Source organism: Botryllus schlosseri, chromosome 8 (genome assembly GCF_051294905.1).
Source record: "Botryllus schlosseri isolate E-star chromosome 8, Bs_hap1, whole genome shotgun sequence".
In the NCBI taxonomy this organism is placed as follows: Eukaryota; Metazoa; Chordata; class Ascidiacea; order Stolidobranchia; family Styelidae; genus Botryllus; species Botryllus schlosseri.
This window is the reverse complement of record NC_137243.1, coordinates 27,461,902-27,481,522: the sequence shown is the minus strand read 5'-3', so window position 1 is coordinate 27,481,522 and position 19,621 is coordinate 27,461,902.

Sequence of the window (19,621 nt, the reverse complement as noted above, 5' to 3'; positions counted from 1 at the left end):
TCTGGCGCCGGAAAGGAGTTGAAATTATACAGTTTTACATTGAAGGATGATACTGGTGAGGTGGTTTTGGACCAATGGAACAAAGCCTCGCTCGTACCCGGGAAGAAATATCAACTCACTCGTGTTAAAAACTGTGTCGGCAGCTTGAAAATCGATTCGTTAACTAGACTTGTTGAATTGAAAGAATAGTTTGCATATTTGTATACCACAATACAATATTTCATTTCACGTAAAATGTATGACCTATGTGTTTCGACAACTGGGTTAGCGCGGTGTTGATCTACTGATCGAGGTGTGAAAATTGTGCTATCGCGATGAAGTTGCGACTGTGAACAGCAGATTATTTTGTAGGCGCGAAACAGCGAATAAGCCGAAAGTATTATTCAGCTAGCAATCAATAGAGAGGAAAGAGAACACGATCGGTCATTTGACGCGACTAAACTACGACATCATATATCATAATTTACGATCAAACTATTTCGCACTGACTGGTCTAGTGTAATATTCGATAGCAGCGGCTGGCCGAGAAACAATTCAGCGCGCAGGTCATTCGGAATATAGGTCGCACTGCTTAATCCTCACAACAAGCCACGTTTCCGTTTGTGCGGTTATTGTTGGTGACTCGTACATATTCAACACCGCGCGAGAGATGCCTGAAAGTACGAATCATCGCCGCATCCATAAGAATAACGATATACACATTAACAAAGATTCATTCGCATGACTATTTACTTGATACATATTCAACAACGCGCGAGAGATGTCTGAAAGTACGAATCACGACCGCGAGTTCTCATTACGATTCACCGCCGCAGCCTATACCTGAAAGTACGAATCACGACCCCGAGTTTTCAATACGAGTCACCGCCGCAGCCTATACCTGAAAGTACGAGTCACGACCCCGAGTTTTCAATACGAGTCACCACCGCAGCCTATACCCGAAAGTACGAATCACGGCCGCACCCATAAGAACCCATTACGAATCGCGGCCCCGAGGGGGGTCTGAAAGTACGAGTCGCCACCCCCGGTTTTCAATACGAATCGCCACCCCGCCATAAGAGCCCCTGCCAGGTCACGACCGATCATACTAACTACTAGCATCCTTCCCGCTCTACGCTCTGATCGCGTCTCTCGCAATACCGGTCCCCTTCTGGTGGCTGCAAATGGCTCAGAGATCAAGACTTATGGATACAGAACGGAAGTACTGCACATCGGCACCAAGACGTATGAGTGCTGGTTTGTCCTCGCGGACGTTTCTCGTCCCATTCTCGGAGCAGATTTCCTTTTGCGGCATAGCCTCCTAGTTGACATAGGTGGGCGACGGCTTCTTGAAGCTTCAACATGTCGTACAGCTGTCGTGGGCCACCTGTCATGGTCCCGTCACACGCAACTCCATGTAGTCGAAAAGCATCCACACACGGTATACTCAAAGCTTCTCGATGAATTCAGCGAGATTACCAAACCGTCTTTTGAACTTCAACAGCCGAAACACGGTGTGGAACACCACATCGTAACGACCGGCCAACCCGTCTTTTCGCGGCCACGCAGATTGCGCCCAGACCGTCTCAAGGCCGCAAAAGATGAGTTCGACAACATGGAAAGACTGGGGATTATACGCAGGTCCAGCAGCCAGTGGGCGTCTCCCCTGCATGTCGTACCAAAAGCCAATGGTGAAAGCCGCCCCTGCGGCGATTACAGGCGCTTGAACGATGCCACGACACCTGATCGTTACCCGGTCCCTAACATTCAAGATTTCTCATACAACTTGGATGGCAAATCGGTGTTTTCAAAAGTCGATCTTGTGAAGGGATATTTTCAAATCCCTGTCAGGCCACAGGACGTGGCGAAGACTGCAATCACCACGCCTTTCGGACTCTTTGAATTTCTACGAATGCCGTTCGGTTTGAAAAACGCGGCACAAACATTCCAACGCTTGATGGATTCTGTCTGCCAAGGGCTTCAAAACGTATTTGTTTATCTTGACGACGTTTTAATTGCAAGTCAAGACCAGGAACAGCACTTGGCAGACTTATGGGCATTATTTTCCCGTTTTCGAGAACACGGACTTGTGATAAACCCCACCAAATGTCAATTTGGCCGGTCCACGCTGGATTTCCTTGGCCATCGAGTTTCAGCCAGTGGCATCAAGCCTCTTCCTGAGAAAGTGGAGGTAATCCGAAATTTTCCTGCGCCTCGAACGGTCAAGCAGCTTATGGAATTCAATGGAATGGTGAACTTTTACCACAGATTTCTACCAAGTGCTGCGGAAATCATGCAGCCTCTATACAGAGCAACCGCCGGTCGTAAATCCAAGACTCAAACTGTCCAGTGGTCAACGGACATGACCACAGCTTTCAACGCTACTAAGGCTGCTTTAGCCAAGGCCACACTCCTGGTACATCCAAAAACAGATGCACCAACCGCCTCAACGGTAGACGCGTCTGATGTAGCTGTTGGGGGCGTCCTCCAACAGAAGTTGGGGAATATTTGGAAGCCGTTAGCCTTCTTCAGCCGTCAACTGAATAATGCTGAAAGAAAGTACAGTGCTTTTGATAGAGAACTGCTGGCGATTCATCTGAGCATCAGAAAATTCCGCTACTTTCTGGAAGGTCGCCACTTTACAGTCTACACCGACCATAAACCGTTGACCTTTGCTATGGCGAAGAAATGTGTACCATGGTCGGCCAGGCAATCCAGACAATTGGCCGCAATCAGTGAGTACACGACTGACATACGGCACGTTTCTGGAAAAAGCAACTCGGTAGCGGACACACTGTCGCGTACCACTGTCAACGCTATCGACGACGGCCTGGATTTCCAAGCGATGGCACGAGAACAAACGGACCTTGATCTACACGATACTAGCCTCGAGTTACAGCGGATTCCATTTGACGGTGGGCGGTCCACCTTGCTGTGTGATGTCAGCACTGGGACACCGAGGCCGGTGGTTCCACCATCTTGGCGACGACGGGTTTTCGACGCTGTACACACCTTGTCGCATCCTGGCATTAGGACCACCAAGAATTTGGTAAGCGCCAAATATGTGTGGAAGGGTCTTGCGAAAGACGTGAACCAGTGGAGCAGGTCTTGTATCGCCTGCCAACGGTCGAAAGTCACTCAACACACGAAAACTGCTCTTGAAACGTTTCGTGTTCCAGAAAAGCGCTTCAGTCATCTGAACATCGACCTCGTAGGCCCCTTGCCTCACTCGCGGGGATACACGTATCTCCTTACAATAGTCGATAGGTTCACCAGGTGGCCCGAAGCCATACCGATTTCCGACATCTCCGCCGCCGGATGTGCCCGCGCACTGCTGTATAATTGGGTGGCGAGATTTGGCGTTCCGGCAGAAATGTCATCTGACCGAGGGCCTCAGTTCACTTCCAGACTATGGAACGCAGTTTGTGAACTTCTCGGCACCAAACTTCACAGGACCACTTCGTACCATCCCCAAGCCAACTGACTGGTGGAACGCTTCCACCGTTCTATGAAGGCTGCCTTGCGTGCTCGATGCACGCATCCAGGCTGGGTAGACGAGCTACCGTGGGTCTTACTTGGACTTCGAACCACTCCAAAAGCGGGCCTAGGGTCGACTTCGGCGGAACTTGTGTACGGTGAGACGATAGCAGTGCCAGCGGATTTCATGGCCATGCCTGAGACCATTACAAACTACAATCCTCTGCTTAACCGCCTTCGAGAAACTGCTGGAAGTTTGCGCCCAACCCCTACCTCTTCTCATGGAAACACATCAGCTCGTGTGGCTTCAGACTTATCAAACAGTAAATTCGTTTTCGTGCGAAGAGGCCCACATGGGCACCCGCTGACAAGACCATATGACGGACCATACGAAGTAATCTCCCCAGGAGAGAAGGTGTTCAGACTGAAGATTGGCTTGCGCGAAGAACTCGTTTCGGCAGACAGACTCAAGCCAGCCTACATCGACAAAGAACACCAATTCGTGGTGGCACAACCACCTACAAGAGGTAGACCGCCCTTGCTTGATCCTTCAATGTCATCTCCAGATCCTGCGCAGCGAGCACCGGAAAGCTTCCAACGCGACCAGGACGACACGACGTCTACGCGCAACAAGCAGATGAAGACTCGCTTCGGAAGAATGATTAATGTGCCCCCTCGATTCCGAGCTTGAAAAGGCTAGTCACGATCTGGTGGAGGGTGGTGTAGCTGCACATAATACACCTACAAACTATATCCAAGCGATCGCGACTCGTAAATGTATTACGCTTATTCCTGACGCGTTACCGTTCGAATATTAACATTCTGATACATTCGTACCGCTCTGACTTGCACGCTCAAAAGGTGCCAGTCAGAGAGCATGTTCATATTATTGTTGTTCTGATTAAAGATTGAGTGTAGCTGTACTTGTCTGGCGTTCTCAGTATGGAAATTAGAGTTACGTAGTTAGTTAACTACTCAGTAGGATACGAGTTCCTACAACACTGCATTTTATACTGCAGGTATGACTACCTGTCAATCCAATAAATATATATTTAGTTCTAGTTGTTGTACAAGAGCAAGGAGTGTTTGGACAAAGCACTATCTCGTACAAAGCGATTACATACATCGGCACTGTGGAATGAATCATTGAACGTCGTCAACACTACGATAACACGCGGCGCGTGTATGTGCGATGAATGCGAGACGCCTGGCACCAATCGCGCTATAGCCAACTGTAGCCATCAGTATATCAGCGGTCGTTACACTCGATTGTATTATCGTAAGAACCTCACTCAGGTCATTTTAGAATCCTGATATTGCTGTGAAATCAGTCAAGCGATGATTCTATCCCGAGCACGTCTATGTATGACGTAGTCACAAATTCAAAAATCAAATTCTCTTTTATTTTCAAAAAGTTGAGAACACTTCTTGGTATAGGGCAGGGGTGTCAAACTCAAATTGCGTCGCGGGCCGGATTCAAGCCTTCAAATCGCTTGCGGGCCAGACCAATCAACTGATTCCAAAATGTTACCTCGTGCTCTTGCTTTTCACTTAAATAACGTAAAAGCATATATAGATAATACACGAATCATAAGGTTATTAAAATACCAAGTCGTAACACTTTTATTCACAAACAATGGAATTATCAAAAATACGAAGATTGTCCGGTTGAATTCAGTTAAGCAAAAGAACCCCTAAAACAGTGGTGTTAACGGCGATATAAGTTGGCATATTCTAAGCTCCCTTAGATTTAGTTGTAATCTGGCGTTAGCCGGCATATGCGTTGTAGGGAATAGGCTACAAGATATTTAATTGGAAACGCGGACGTTGGAATTTGGTATATTATTATTAAACCGCGAGTCCGGTTTCTCTCATGTCGGGATATATTGGGTCGAAAGTGACACAGCAGTGCGATCATAGATATTTCAATTATATATTTGTTCAACTAATACATTTTCCATGCAAACTACGTCTAACGGTGTCGCATTGGCGTTGTCGGTTCTGTGAATAACTACTTTTTGGTTCTGAACTTAGTGTCTTCTTGGAATTGGATGTCAATTTCACCGGCTACTTACTAGTGGCAACTAGAGTGAAACTACAGCGCCGTAGTCGAGTGGTTATAACGGGGCCTATGAACAAAGTTGAACATGGAAGTATTTCCTCAGCATTTGGTACAAATGTGCTGGAAAATATGATCATTTTTCAGTCTACTCAGAATTGCTTCGCGGGCCGGATGAAATCGTTTGGCGCACCGGATGCGGCCCGCGGGCCGTACGTTTGACACCCCTGGTATAGGGGCATCACCTGTTTCTCTCTCGCTTTGAGAGTAGCTCAGTTGGTTAGGCGGCTGTTTCACGATTACAGCGATATATTGGGTGTCGGTTCAGGTCCCGTGGTTCAGATTTTATGAACATTTTTTTAAATGCATTGAAATTTGGACTTGAGGCCGGCCGTTCAAATAGGGTTAAGTGCCCTAAATTTTAAACCTTTGAATTTCAGTTTTCGTCTTTTTTTTGGCATGCCGGTTAATCCTTTAGGGTGATAGATATGATGAGTGAGTCATATACTAATCGCGAGCACTGATTGACTTGTTTTACAAATTAGGGATTTGGAAACGTATCAGGCAACAATTTGAAACACATACCGTAAAACACGCAATGTGACAATGGCAACAAAAAAGGTTTGAGCTAAACTATATGTAAAGAGTGACTTTAATTGTTACTCATACTTTGGGACATTGCCTTTATTTTGAATGTGGATTACGCATGCCAGGTACTTAGGCAGCGTAATAGGGGCATAATAATGAACAGGCTTCGAAGTAAATAAATTTCCAGCTCAGTTGATTCAGCCTATGATTTTATTTATTCAAAAAGCAAGTTTTATGTTTTGAATTCCAATCAACCTTTCATGGGCTGCACAGAATAGATTCGCGGGCCGCACTTTGCCCAGGTCTGCCTTAGGGCATGGATGGGCAATTATTTTGCTCCGCGGGCCCTTAACCCTGAATACGCCACTGCATTAACCTCTCTAAGACATGTTATTACTGCCACAAGAATAATCATACAGGTCGCGCTGAAGATTTAATAACAAGTTGCTGCAATATTGATAAATTAAGCACAAAAATAGAAATTTCCCAAAGAGCCATATATGATACCCTAAATAGCCATATATGGCTCACGAGCCATAGGTTCCCGACCACTGAACTATATGCACCATGTAAATTACATTCCTTTTGTGATGTCATAAGAAGATGTTAATGAGCTCATCATTGGTTCCTTTTAGAGTAGAACAGGGTTGAGTTAACATGTGTTCAGCTTGCGATATCTGTCTATTATTATTCTCGAGGAAACCGCCGAGATAGCTCAGACATTTGAATTGATACTTCCTGCGAGATGTTTATAAACGCGCAGTGTACATAATTGCAGGGGCGTATCCGGGGGGATTTGGGGATCGAGTTTGAAAACCACCGCGTAAGATGGTGGTCCGGCAACCTCGAATCCTGATTTGTATTCAGCAATTCCTATATTTTGCAGCCTTTGCTTATCCTTATTTCGATTAGGCCAGGGGCGGCCAACTTGCAGACATACGGCCGCCTGCAGCCGTAAAACCATAATTATGCGGCCGTCTACCAGCAGTGTTAGGATCAAGTCACTACCTTCGAGTCACGAGTCATCTCGAGTCATTGCCCATTTGACTCGAGTAAGTCAAGTCAAGTCACTAGTCGAGTCAACCTGAATTTTCAAAGGACGAGACATGATTCAAAGTCATTTCATTTTGCTAACAGTTTTGAATACAGATGAAGTCCTAATTATTCTGAATCGCGGAACGAAAAAAAGAGTTAATTATACACGCAAAAATGTGCTGTATCGCTCACGCCTACGCAGAACTCAGGATACAATACGAAACCTCAGCAAGTTGACAAGTGATATGGTGCAATACCCTACCCACCTACATATCCACGATATGCAATTATATAGCCTACGTATGGACGATATTCCTTCGATTAAAATCATACAAGACGGTTGGACAAGGTGAGCACTGGGCACTGTGAGGAGTTCAAAGAGCAGAGACGCATTTGCTAGTATATTACTTTATTATACTAGCTTACTACAACGTAAGCTGTAAGCTCCGATCACTGCGCTTGCGATCAATTTATTTATGATATAACAATGGAGGCTCGGTAAAACGCACAATCATTGCGTAATTGGTTGCTCTCACACGTCACACCAGCGTATGGTTATCACTCCGAACTTATACAAGATACAGCGGTTTAGTCGACATCGATTACTTGATGACTTGAAATTGACGTAAATTTTGCTTCGAGTCACGAGTCAGTCCGCATTTCTGAACCGTCGAGTCAAGTCAAGTCAACTCCTTTTTGCAAAGTGACTCGAGTCAAGTCAAGTCATACGAAAAATGTGACTCGAGTCTGACTCGAGTCATCCCAACACTGCCGTCTACACATAATTAAATTAGCGTGTGTTGGCGGCCGTCAATATGCAATTTGAATTTACGAATTGCTTCCCAAATCTTTGAGAGATTTTAATTCAAAATATAATTGTCTTCACGCTTGGTGTTTTGCAATCTGATCCCCACCGTACAAGTGCGAACCGCAAAGGAAATACAACGTTGGAATCGTGTGCGTCCCATGACTGAAGGTTTTTCCGGAATGTTTTGACCATACCTACAATCTTGATGGAAGGTCAAGAAATAACAACACGCAAAAAAGTGATTAATGAAAACCGGAAGATGCATCATCATTAATTCTGTGCCCAACCTTTTTGAAGCCATCCCTCATCAGCTCTATACCGGTTAATCTGATCACGTGGGCTGAGAATGAAAATAAGATATGAAACTACCAATGTTATCGAAGAAATGCATTCACGAGGTTAAAGAAATTTAAGTAGTCGGATCGCAATAACTGTTACTAGCATCTATACTCGCGAATTTGATAGTGTCACCATATTTTTGAAATCTGAAAGGAGGACACTTTTTCAAAACTTACTTGTAATACCGGAGGTAAATTCTGACTTCGTAGTCGGTTGACTAAAAACAGAAAAAAATTCAACTTTACGGCTCAACTCCGGAATTACGGTTTTTCTTTCACATTATCCGTTGGTTGAATAGAGAGAGAGAGAGAGAGAGATGATATTCTTTTTCGCCTGCACCATCGAGATGCTCTGAAGATGGAGTTGCGATACGGCCGTGAGGTCATCTAGTCTGCGCCCCCGTTGTTTTTCTCCTCCATACTATCCGTCATTGCTGAGCGCCTATAGCAGGATAGCTGCGGATACCAATTTTCGAGTCTTTTGTATGACCCGGCCGGGGATCGAAGCCACGACCAACCGATCGAAAAGCCGGACGCATAACCCATAAAAATAAATAAGGTCAGCTTTGGGGCTCAGCTCCTGAAATAGCCGCCGGAGCGTTACTTCAGTGCTGATTTACTGTATATCAGTCGAATTTTGACCTATATTTAACCAACATATCCAAATAAGAGGACAAAATCTCAAAAAAAGGGACATTTGAGTGTCCTCCGAGGACCTATGGTAACCCTACAATTTGGTGCATAAATAGTAAGCCTGCGGGTGTGTTCTGCTTACACAATTAGAAACTTTTATGCGCAAGGCATATATCTCAAGAAATCAGTCATGGCACTGAAGACCACAATGGCTGTCAGCGATGCGAAGTAGTAGCCAATTCGACATGAGTATTTGTCGTCCAAATGGGCGATGACGGCTCTCCGCTGCAATGTAGCTGTATCCAATATAAGTAATAACAAAAAGGTTGAACACCCCTGTATTAGGAATACTACGCAATCGGTGTATTATGTGTTCAGGGGTGTACGAGTTTTTAGTAAACGTTAAAAGGGTGTACCACGACGAAAAAGGCTGAAGAGCACTGTCAGGGCTTTTCAACCGGGTGTATCGTTCACCCTAGGGGTACCATAATTTATAAAGGGTGTACCAGTGTTGGGATGACTCGAGTCATGACTTGACTCGAGTCAGACTCGAGTCACCTTTTTGGTATGACTTGACTTGACTCGAGTCACTTTGCTAAAATGACTTGACTTGACTTGACTCGGCGTATCAGAAATGTGGATTGACTCGTGACTCGGAGCAAAATTCACGAGTCAATTTCAAGTCATCAAGTAATCGGTGTCGATCAAAATCACTGTATCTTGCATATATTCGGATTGTTCGCGAAACGCTAGTGTAACCCGTGAGAGCGACCAATCGTTTAATGATCGTGCGTTTTACTGAGCCTCCATTGTTCTCTCACAAATAAATTGACCGCAAACGAAGTGATCGAAGCTTACAGCTTACGTTGTCGTAAACTAGTATAGTAAAGTAATTTCTGTTCTCTGTTTTACCTTAACCAAACCTCTTTTTTTATTGAAACTGAATTCGAATAAAGTTGATACAGTCCTCAACCATTGGCGCAGGCTCGAATTGTATCATATCGATTTGTAAATGCGTAATATATTGCATCTTATCAATTCGTATCTATTCTATATCTTGGCTGGTAACTATTAACTGAGGTTTAGCAGTTCTAAGTATATGTGAGCGATACAGTGCCTTTTTGCGTGTATATTCCTTCATCGGTTGAAAATCAATGACCACTCAATCTGTATTTCAGACAGATAGCAAAATGTAATCACGTTATCATGCCTCATAGTTCGAAAAGACAACTTGACTTGAATTGTGACTTGACTCGTGACTTGACTTGACTCGAGTCACCTCCAAAAATCGAGTGACTTATTGACTTGACTCGAGTCACCTTTGAAAATCGATTGACTTGACTTGACTCGAGTCAAAATGTGCAATGACTCGAAATGACTCGTGACTCGAAGGTAGTGACTTGATCCCAACACTGGGGTGTACCACTCGGATGGGGTGTACTGGGGTGTACCAGATCCGTATTACCATGGACGGATGACTTGCTATCACAATAAATAGGCAAGATTATGCTTCAGAACAGGTTAACCCGATGTGCAATCGTACAATGTTCACTAAAACTGTATGCAGCTGGTAAATTACATTCCTTTTGTGATGTCATTAGCAAATGTGTCTCCTCATCATTTAACGGTTGGTAATAGACTTATCGGTTCCTTTTGGAGTAGAGAGAAAAAGAAAGCTCGAGAAAAAGATAACTCATATATTTTGAATTGGTACTTCCTGCGAGATTCTTATGAATTGCGCAGTGCACATAATTGCAGGCGCGTAGCCAATAGACCTTGGGGCCGAGTTTGAGAACCGTGGTGGTCAGGTAACCTCGAGCACTGATTGGTATTTCGCATTTCCTACACGTTGCAGCCTTGCTGATCCTTATTTCGACAAGGCCAGGGGTGGCCAAACTGAGGACGTACGGCCGCATGCCGCGGTAAAACAATAAGTACATATTAAAATTAGCGTATGTTGGCGGCCGTCAATCCTGAGTTTGAATTGAAGAATTGCTTCCCAAAAAGGAATAACAATACGCAATAAAAATGAATGATAAAAACTGGAAGTTGCAGCATCCTTAATTTTGTGTCCAAAATTTTCATCAGCTCTGCCGTTTAATCAGATGATGTGAGCTTAGAATGGATAAATATTTGATAGTAATATGTGAAACTACCAATATTATCAAGGAAATTCATTCACGAGGTTGAGAAAATTTTCGCGCTCTACGCGACTAGTAACTGAATCCCAATAACGTTTTCCAACCTATATACTCACGATTTTGGTGTATATAGTATGCCTGCGGGGACGTTCTGCTTCTACAGAAACCTGTATGCAAGGTTTGTCCAAAGAAATCATTGAAGGCACAGACACCGAAATGGCTCTCCGTGGTGTCGGATTCCAGGTAGCCAATTTATCATGAGTATTCGTTGTCCCGATGGGTCATGACGGCTCTCTGCTGGAGAGGCCATATGCGGTCGTGTGTATAGCAGGGCATGGTATGATATGGAATGGAATGGGAATTTTGCATACTCCATACCCGCCCCAATCATTACATACAATACTTAACAATTTTCCATACCATAGTAACATTCTTCCACACCATAAGACAGACAGACATCTTATTGCTTCGTCAAACATAAAAATTTGACTGGAGGTGACGATATGGCCTCTAAAGGCCTTGATACTCGTCACCTTTATGGCAGTGAAGTAGTCGAGTGTATTCATTTAAATAAATATAACAGTGGACAGTAGGGCTCTTCAAAAATGACTTTTTTTCTCAAATCGTGTTGGCTACTTGATAAAATTGTTAGGTTACCTAATTTAAGCCTACACACAAAATTTGGTTCAATTCCAGCCAGTAACCGCTTTGCTACAGGAGAAGTAAGTTTCTATTTATTATATAAAAATAACTAATAAAAAATTTGAAAATTTTCTGTTCACCCCATGAAAGTGTTAGGCTGTCTATAGAAACGATGCTCACCAAATTCGGTTCAATTCCAACCAGTGGAAGCGGAGTTATTGCCGTCGAAAAATTTAGATTTGAATAAAATAGTATTTACGGTGACTGATTCTTTGTTTATCTATTATAGTTGTGCTCACCGTAAATACTATTTTATTCAAATCCAAATTTTTCGACGGCAATAACTCCGCTTCCACTGGTTGGAATTGATCCAAATTTGGTGAGCATCGTTTCTATAGTCAGCCTAACACTTTCATGGGGTGAACAGAAAATTTTCAAATTTTTTATCATTCATTTTTATATAAGAAATAGAAACTTACTTCTCCGGTAGCAAAGCGGTTACTGGCTGGAATTGAACCAAATTTTGTGTGTAGGCTTAAATTAGGTAACCTAACAATTTTATCAAGTAGCCAGTACGATTTAAGAAAAAAAGTCATTTTTGAAGAGCCCTAGTGGACAGTCTGCAACATAGTAGAAAATAATAAACACAAATATCTAACAAAGACAGTAACCATGGTTACATACTAGTGAAGCAATATGAAATCAATAAATAGATGTGTAATAACCTATATAAATTAACGGGTACACGCAGTCTCTCATATTCTCCCATATTTGATACTTTTCCATATTTTCGCAACTTGCCCAACCTCTCAAGTGATATTATATTTTAGATGTATGGAAATGTTCGGGCGTTTATAATCATTTTGGATGAAATTATCCCTTTAAACAGCGCTGATGCACCAATGATATGCCCAGTTTATTTATATCATTTGACGCAGAGATGTAGGTTGCTTAATCATCGAAGTCGGGACGTATAGTATATACGCAAGGTATTATTTGAGAATTACTACATAATCTCATGACCTGTAAATCTAGTGTGGTAACACACTGCTAGCAGTAACATCACCTAATAGATTACATAACACACAGGTATTGTAAAATTAGAAGATTGGTTCCCAACCTTTTTTCTTCATTCCCCACAACCTGAAATCTATATTTCCGCCCTTTAAAATTGCTCCCTCCTATATAATTTGGTAAGAATTTGTTTTGTAAAGACGTGCTATTGGTGGAAGTTAAGAACCCCTGAATTGAACATTACGCACTAAAATTAATGAGCAGTGAACTGGTAACCGTAAACGCACTGTTGCGCCTCCTTGAACTGTGTATATAAGCCGACAGAAAAATAAGAAGGATTTGAAATTGTTCCAAATGTAGCGAGGTACCATCAATATACATGTGTAAATGCCGAATAAAGTATCCGTCAGATAAACTTCCTGGTGTTGACGAACTTATGCGTATGGTAGATATAAGCTATGATAAGCTACACTTTCGCACGCTACTATCACTCAAAAAGAATGAAATATGTCATTTCATCGGCTATGCTATCCTAGGGTTACCATGTTTTGGAAATCGGGAATAGAGGGCACTTTTCCAAAATTTTCAAACTTAGAATACCGGAGCAACAAAATCTTGAAAAGATGGTAACTTTTTCCAGTTCGTGGTCGGTTGCCTAAAAAAAGGTCAACTTTCCGGCTCAGCTCAGAGGACAAGATCTATAAAAAGAGGACATTTAGGCGTCCTCGGAGGACATTTTCAAAAACCTGAAAAAGGAGGACAAATCCTCCTAAAGAAGGACGGACGTATGGTAACCCAATGCGAGTCAACGATTTTCTGGGAATACATATTCATGTGTAAATGAACTCTTATTATAACGAATCAGGCTATTTCAATCACACCAATTTCGCATACGAATGAACACGAGTAGTATATATGATAGGTCTGGAAGTGGCGGGGGTTCTTATGGGCCCGCTCGCACGGTGCCTCGAAACTCGTGTTGGCACGGTGACCCTTTTGACCCCCCTATCTCTCGCACGGTGCCATTGTGTCTTATGGACCCTCTCACACGGTAACCCTTTTCGGTATAGGGATCGCTCATACGGTGCCTCGAAAACTCGTGTTGGTGAGTCGTACTTTCGGGTATAGGCATCTCTCACACGGTGACACCTCCAGGTATAGGTATAGGCATCTCTCACACGGTGCCTCGAAAACTCGTGTTGGCAAGTCGTGCTTGTGGGTATAGGCATCTCTCGCATGGCGTTGAATATGTATCAAGTATATTGATCACGTGATTGGTCCTTAGTTAATGTGTATATCCCAAATTATTATATATGACCGATTCGAGTTAATCCTAACGTTTACGGTGAGTGCGACTTCAATATATCGTTATTCTTATGGGCGCGGCGATGATTCGTACTTTCGGGTATAGACTGCGGGCGGCATGTCGTACTTTCAGCAAAAAGGGTGTGAAATAGTTTGCTAAATCTAGGGATGACTTGCAAGGTAATGTTTTGGTAATTAGTTTACCACAGAGCCGGCGTAGACGGCGATTCGAATACCAGCAATAGCCGCGTTCACAAACTAACACTTCAAAAAGGTGTGAAATCCTACGATCACTCACAAGTTAACAACCTTGGACATAGCCAGCTCTCGCGACTTTCTGTTACATACATACCAATCGCTCTCAATGTAATATTTTGATAATCAGCATGTCACAGAACTGGATTTCGCCGGTAAGATTTAATAAGTAACGAATAACAGAACCGTCGCAGACGGTGATTCGAATACCGACAAATACTCACTTATTTCTGCTCTAACCCTAATCCCATAGTCGCTGACAAGATAATGTTCCACTAAACAACTGAAGTTGCATCGTATCTGAATGCGTAAATTTATCACCTTGATATCGAGATTCGAAAACAACAACTTGATGCTTTATGTTCTAACTCTAGTCCAGTGGTTCTCAACCTTTTTGCGTTCGCGGACCCCTTTTGGACCACCGCGGACCTCGCGGACCCCCTCGAGTTTTCGTTCAAAACTAGCTCAATTATCGCGATACCATCATCTGCCTTGTGTCTTGTCTAGTGATAAGCATTCACACAATGACTTTTCTTGAAAAGAACCTCACACTATTTGCAGAAATTGGGTAGACTTTTAACATTGCGAATCGAATTTTGCAGCTGTATTTATGGTTAGGGCTGGGCACAATGATTCGAGTACTCGAATCTGAATCGAGTATTATTTTTAATGATTCGAGTCGAGTACTAAAAGACGAATTTTTCGAGTATTGAAATTATACGCTCCTCGCCACTGAAAGTTAATTTATCAACGAGAATTATAGTTTCGATACTGATTTTCACTGCTGAAGCCTTGAAACCGGATTTTTCATATTGTAGCATACGAAATATATAGCACAAATCGAGGAACATTACTGTAAATACCACATTTCCGAAGTCATGCTCATCCCACAGCATTGTCACCAAGTCCTATGAAATCGGTATGGTCGCAAAATACCCAACTATGTTTAATGTGATGGATAACAGGCATTATATTCTTTGTGGTAGCATAAAAGGTACATATTTGAACTTTGACATATCACATTCTGTTATGACGTCATAATGACTGATACTCGATTACTCGACTCGACTCGAAGCATATTACGTGATTCAGAATCGAATCACTCAGGTACTCGATTTTGCCCAGCCCTATTTATGGTATTGAAAATCCGCGTCTTCGATTGGATATGAACGAGTACCGAAAATCCATTTCCACAAAGATATATTGGTGGCGTATGTAATAAATAGTATTGCGTAACGCTTCCGACGACAGCTTTTGGTGTGAATTTCTATGAACATATCACGTCCATCGTGGTCATTTCTATCTAGGATCTCATCTTGAAGTTATTTGGTGGTTATATATTTGGTAGGTTTATTTTGAACTCTCCTCGTCATCTCATCCGTGCAAGTGGTGTCTTATAAAAAGCCCTGAAGTGCGCCTTGCTACAAATCGGCAGTTACGGAATATAAATGAAGAATGTAGGCCTGGTGTAAATGACCGTAGTAGTCGACAAACACCATGAATACCACAAACAAACAAACAAACAGGAGAAAATGGATTTCGTGGCGAGGTTTCAATTCCATCATTGCGACGGATTAGGAAAAAATTCAGGAATTTCTTCTTCAAAGGACTGTTTACTAATTTGATGAGATTCCAAATCCAAAATGCTATCTCCAACATTTCATTTTTCTGCAAACCCTGAACGAAACATCTCTAAACATCAAGTTTGCATCGGCAGGATATTGGTAAATTGACAATTAATATGAGTCTGCACGGCATTTCATCTCAGACGAGCATTTTAATGACGTGAGTCATGAAGTTTTAGCAATTATGAAGCGTAACTGTCTCATGCTTTTCTTAATTGGAAAAAATAAAAATTAGGTTTCAGTCACTTTTAAAATTTAGAGGTTTCGCGGACCCCCTGAAAATGCTTCACGGACCCCCAGGGGTCCGCGGACCCCCGGTTGAGAACCACTGCTCTAGTCCTTAGCGAGTTAATCCTTTTAACGATCAAACTCACTACGCAATGCAAGTTGAACCGTAGCCTGGCGCGCTAATTTTTCACTTGACATCAATATAATATTATTCAAAGACTGTATACATGGTAATGTGTTATATCAAGAATATTAAGAATGTTGATGGCATTTTTGTCGGATTATTCACACATTGATTTGACACAGAACGAAAAAACTTACAACTTTATCATTGGTCCATAATTATTTTTTGCTGCAACTGAGTTTAGGGGAATGAAAGCGCTAGTACATCCCGACATTTTCAATATCTTACCACACTCAACATAATTATTCGCAACAACATTCACAAGTGTTAAATCCGATTTTGACTTACTTGATTATATCACTACAACTTGCGAACTCGAATAATTCATCCTGGCTGTATTCATATGACCGGTCTTTTTATTCAACTGTAAAGATCGTTATACTATTCTGTAAGACAGAGTATTTACTAATCGGTGCATATGCGACTTGACGTAAACATATTATATTTTGAGTATACGAGATTTGAATGTCTGAACAATAACTGAGAATTAAGTTATAACAAGTGAATCCATATATTACAGCGTAAAAGATATTGGAATGTCAGCAACTCTTTACGGTCATAGTTACTACCACATTAACTAATTTACCCGGTCAACTCGTCATGATCATTCCTGAAATCAACACAAACATGGCCGCTGACTTGGGTTAACCACAAAACAGCATCAAGTTTTAAATCCACTTGTAGCTGACGGATTATTTGAATGCATCGATAGAGAATATTGTTGAACTCGTGAGTATTCTATTTCAATGAACTTTCGTTTTTTATACCGACTGCGAAAGTTAATATCGAATCACAAGACTTGAAACAAATCACACATTTGTTTGATGATAACACAGACATGACAAAAACATTACCGAGATTTTATAAACTAGTCATATTACTCTACACATCTATCAATATAGACTGCAACTCGTCAAACTTTTTGTTTAAAGTAACATTTTACTTTGGGAATCGGATTCGTTATAGTCATACAAATTGTATTAAACCCAAGATCAAAACAAAAGAACTTTTTAGTTGATTAAAATCAAATCATTCGTCTTCGACTTGTGTTTTTTAGATTGCACGCGACAATTCGTTTCGAACGAGTTGTAACCAAAGTTAAGATATCTTTGTGTCCATGGGTATAGAGCAGGGGTTCTCAACTTTCCTTGTGTAACGGCGGCCGCATTTTAACAGCAAAAAGCGCTGCGGGCCGCAGAACATTATTACCGTATATTTGTGGACTATACTATGATATTTAGGCTAATATAGCCTATTTACCAGTCGTGTATGGGCATTTAGTTTGTATGCATTCTCCAGCATAATGGACAGCGTTCGTAAGCTTTCAGTTGCTGTTTCTAGTCAGATTGTGTCATCTTCCGACGGAACAAGTAAATCCCTTCATGAAGCGTGTATTGCATTCGTTCCCAAGTCGGTATGTGCACCTTCAAACCCTTGCACCGAGAACTGAACTCTCTGTTTCAATGCGTGAGCGAGCAAGTATAAAACTACAGTAACTTTTTCTTTAGAGAGGCCATTGTCACTTTGGGCTCTCAGTGATATGAAAAAAAAGTCTCATGTCCGGGGTAATTTCTGAGCAAACCAATCAACCATTCTCCTTTCCTTCCATGGCTGATGCCCTGCACCAATAGTTACAGAAGTCAGCTTTGTTAAGTTGATGTTGTTTGCTAGTCCCCTCTCCCCACGTTTGCCCAGCCAGCATTACGTCTACAAATATATCCACTCTGATAGAATACCCCAATACCATTAGCTTTGCAATGTCCGTAGATTTTGTCCAATGCTGGGTTGAAGTAGTCTACGGGGCAACGTGTTTCAAAACATGCGACAAAAGATTAACTGACATTGCTGTTATTCTTCGTGTCACGGTTGAATCAGACAACTGCTGCTTCGAAATTTGTTAGGTGCAGTTGTCCTTGCTGTTAAATTCCGGAAACAGCGGAGATTCGCACAGTATAGTAACGTTTTGTTGGAGAAACACCTTTTATAACAGATTTCATGGGTTTAGCGATATACCAAGCAATTTTGAACCATGCGTTTTTAACGTCGTCGGCAATCTCAACAATGCCTCGAAATATGGATTGCTTAGCCTGAGACCTAGCTAGCAACGCTTTTTTCTAAGATCATTTGATATGTGTAACTCGAGATGGAACTGTCCGAAGACCTATTCAGAACAATAAGAATCTAAACTCGACCATATATCAAGAAACCAGAAAACATTGAAGATTGAGAATAAATCAAACGAAACAGAGACGGAGCGATAAGAGAGCTTTAGTAGCTAAATTGATACCGTATGCAACAATACTGTGCCGGTAGTAATTGCGATCATATTGAAAGATCTCGCGGGCCACAGAAAAAGCCTCTGCGGGCCGCATGCGGCCCGCGGGCCGCGGGTTGAGAACCCCTGGTATAGAGGATGAATCAAGCTAACACAATCTCGAATCGACGTTTCTGAGTATTTCACGGATGTACTAAACTTGTTAGTGTCGCCTATCTAAAAGTATGCATGCGTTCGATTTCCATACCGACTGTTGCGATGTTTAGGATTCGCTTACAATGACCAAGAGTGAGGATTTAACATCAATGTCGTTACTGTCGGAATTCGCAACAGAGAATTGAAACATTACACAGTGTGAAAATATCTCTTTGATATCAAAGCACTATCCCAAGCACACGATTAATACTCAACTCCGTTCACACTTTCTATAGAACGTGCTAAATGTAAAATATCGCGAGGTTACACTCTAAGACTTTGATCATTACAAAAGTAAATTGGTATATGTTTGCTAGACGCATCCAATTCAACTAGAAGTATCTAGTGCACAACACTCGTAATATCAAGGAAGTACTTGCTACACTGTAATTTGCTAAACGTGTTTTGTATTGTTGTTCATTTGTAGTATTGATTGAAATTGTTTTTGAACCCTCAAATAATAATTCCCGACATGAAACCAAGACATTGCGAAGTCTACAGATTTACACTTCAAGACTTTGATCAACACAGAAGCAATTTGGAATATCGTTACTGAATGCATCCTATTCTACTAGACTTGAGTAATACGCAAAACAAAATCGCAATATGCGCTACACTGAAATCTACAAAATGTGTTTGTATTGTTGCTCAAAGTAGTGATCATAAATTATCATTCGAATCTTCTAAAGTAATTGTAACCATAAAACCAAACTTGTGAAAGTCATTAACATAACAATAGAATATTGTAGGTTGCTTGCTAAATGTATTCCGGAACTATTTGTAGAACGCTCACGACCAAAGAAATCGGAAATTTCTCCGTTGTCATTCGTCAAAGTAAAT